Source organism: Gymnoscopelus braueri (genome assembly GCF_963280865.1).
Source record: "Gymnoscopelus braueri genome assembly, chromosome: 20".
Taxonomy (NCBI): domain Eukaryota; kingdom Metazoa; phylum Chordata; class Actinopteri; order Myctophiformes; family Myctophidae; genus Gymnoscopelus; species Gymnoscopelus braueri.
In genome coordinates this window covers 43,878,264-43,881,680 of record NC_137622.1, presented here as the reverse complement: position 1 = coordinate 43,881,680, position 3,417 = coordinate 43,878,264, and positions in this window count along the sequence as shown.

Here is a 3,417-nt window from a genome sequence, read left to right as displayed (position 1 = left end):
CTCTCTCTTTCTCTCTCTCTCTCACACACACACACACACACACACACACACACACACACACTGGGTGCGTTCGGAAATACAGCACTGAGCGCACTGGCCAATACAAACTAATAGGCGAGTGCGCTCCGGTGTGCAATATCCGAACGCACCCAACTGTGTTGTTCCCAGAACAAAGCACAGAAAACGCAGGTACACCTTCATTGGTCAAAAGCCAGTGAGGGCGGAGCTTGGGGGCTAAGAAAAGTTAGCCCCAATGGTGAGTAAATCAAGCAGGCGTGTCATGTCAGCTGTCAATCACTCAACTCAATGAAAGCCAATGGAAGCTGATTTGGGCTAAAAGAAATCAGCCCATTTTGACATATTTAGTGTTTTCCTTGTAACTATTTGATGCTGTTGCTGCTCTAGGTTCCACCAGCATGTAAAATAATCTATTCTAAAAAAAATATATAACATGTAATAACATTTAATAACATTTTAATAATAAAGACAATTAAAATACAAAATAAAACAATTAAATTAAAAAAAATTAAAACTTTTTTATTTAATTTTTTTTTCTCAAGTAATGATACTTAACCTTATTAGTCGCTATAAAAGGCTTTATAATGTGTTATGATTGCAACAGTACTTAAGAGTGTTTATAGATATCATTGTGTGTGTGTGTGTGTGTGTGTGTGTGTGTGTGTGTGTGTGTGTGTGTGTGTGTGTGTGTGTGTGTGTGTGTGTGTGTGTGTGTGGCAATAATGGTGGCGCTTTAGTACTGTAGCCACTAGGTACCACTAGGTTCTTTAAAAAAGTGTTCCTACCCGGTCTCTATATGACAACCCACCAGCACGTCACTTCCTGTTTACGTTCCACACAAACCAAGCCTACATCCCAGCTTGTGATTGGCTCTCTGTCAATGTTGTGAAATGTCATTGGCTGTAAACCCGGAAACACAGACCACCACCAAAGATTGTTAATTTATGAAGATCCACCATCCCGACTGGAGCCACTAGAGGCGACATGGTACATAAACCCTACACATGGTCTCCTAGTGGGCGCCGGCGTCTGACGGCAAATCTTGCGAACGTCCAATGTTTCTCTGTTTACTGGCGCTAGATCCCGCGAGAGTGTGTTGCTGGGACAGAGACATGTCGATAATAAGGTAGATTTTCTCCTGATTCAGTCTCTCTGAAAAAATACATTTTAGTGTGAAAAATGTTGTACATATTATGTGTCTTGTGACGATCTGGTCCAATATTTAGTTCAGTGACCATGGAGCTATAGAATGGTTTAGAAACTGTACTAATAATAATAATAATAATAATAATAATAATAATAATAATAATAATAATAATAATAATAAAGAATGGTTCAGAAGCTGTAATAATAATAATAATAATAATAATAATAATAATAATAATAATAATAATTGGGGTAATAATAATAATAATAATAATAATAATTGGGGTAATAATAATAATAATAATAATAATAATAATAATAATAAAGAATGGTTCAGAAGCTGTAATAATAATAATAATAATAATAATAATAATAATAATAATAATAATTGGGGTAATAATAATAATAATAATAATAATAATAAAGAATGGTTCAGAAGCTGTAATAATAATAATAATAATAATAATAATAATAATAATAATAATAATAAAGAATGGTTTAGAAGCTGTAATAATAACAATAATAATAATAATAATAAAGAATGGTTTAGAAGCTGTAATAATAATAATAATAATAATAATAATAATAATAAAGAATGGTTCAGAAGCTATAATAATAATAATAATAATAATAATAATAATAATAATAATAATAAAGAATGGTTCAGAAGCTGTAATAATAATAATAATAATAATAATAATAATAATAATTGGGGTAATAATAATAATAATAATAATAATAATAATAATAATAATAATAATAATAATAATAATAATAATAATAAAGAATGGTTCAGAAGCTGTGTTCACGTTCACTCTCCCATTAGCTTTAGAATGAATAGACTCCAACATGCTTCCGGTCTTCCGTCCCGCCCACTTCACACAGAAACAGGAAGTAAAGTGGAGATGGTGGGTCTTTATTTCCCTAAACCTATGTGACGCATCCTACTGGGTCGCGGTTCTCCGTTCTGAATCCCCATAGACGTGTTATAATGTAATAACAAGAAGTGTGTTCCATAAATAAACTAATAACCCGGAGGTTTGACTCTTATGGATATGAAGCATCAACTGACGGTGAGAAAACATTAATGTTACTTTAGACAAAATTTGTTAAATTTTCTCCATAAACAGACTGTATGAAATATGAGTGACTGACTATCATAAACAATACAAAGCCTCATCGACAACAGCGCCGAGACACTTTGTTTATTTATGGATCATAATTCATATATGAGACGATTTGAAGACCCGATGTTATTCTCTATAGAGAAATGACTTCCACGACCCAGAGGATGAGCCAGTGACGTCAGGACTTCTGTACTCTATGATGACAAGCCAATGGCTTTCTTGTTTTTTTTTATTCCTATTAGCCATAGTGGTGGAAAAAGTACTGAAATGTTTTACTTAAGTAAAAGTATCAATACTGCAATGTAGAAATACTCTGTTACAAGTAAAAGTCTGTAATCAAAATGTACTTGAGTAAAAGTACAAAAGTATCGGCATCAAAATATACTTAAAGTACCAAAAGTAAAAGTACTCTTATTATGCAGTTTCACAAGTTATCATGTCTCTAAAATGTATAAAATCTCTTGAAAATAGCAGATCTACAAGCTCACAACGCGTGGCATCGTGAAGCTTGTAGATCTGCTATTTTCAAATAGCAAAGTTTAAATACTGAAGTGGTTAATGTATATGTGTTGTAATAATTCAAGTAACTAGTAACTAAAGTTCAATGAAAAACGCTATGCAGGATGAATCAGAGGATCATCCACACATCATTAAGGTTACGTTAGCTTAGTATTCCATGCTGTATCAGTGTACCAGTCTGTTTGCCATGCTGTAGCTCAAGGGTCGTCAACAGGGGGTCTGGGACCCCTAGTGGGTCCTCAGAGCTACTACAGGGGGTCCGCCAAATCTTTGTGTGATAGGATTTAGTTTTATTTGCATTAACCACTTGAACCCTAGCATCCCTATTCTGAAGGGAACATTAACCCAAATAGCAGATCTACAAGCTCACAACGGCTGTTTTTGGCAAAGAGGTTTGGTGTGTGTGTGTGTGTGTGTGTGTGTGTGTGTGTGTGTGTGTGTGTGTGTGTGTGTGTGTGGGGGGGGGGGGGGGGGGGGGGCTGAAATGAAGAAAAAAACTGAATTTACACACTGATGATTGTATGAAATCTATGAACATTTTTACTCTGCAACACAATTGTATGCAATGTAGTGGTGGGGGTCCCTGCTTCATCTCTCTCTCAGCGAG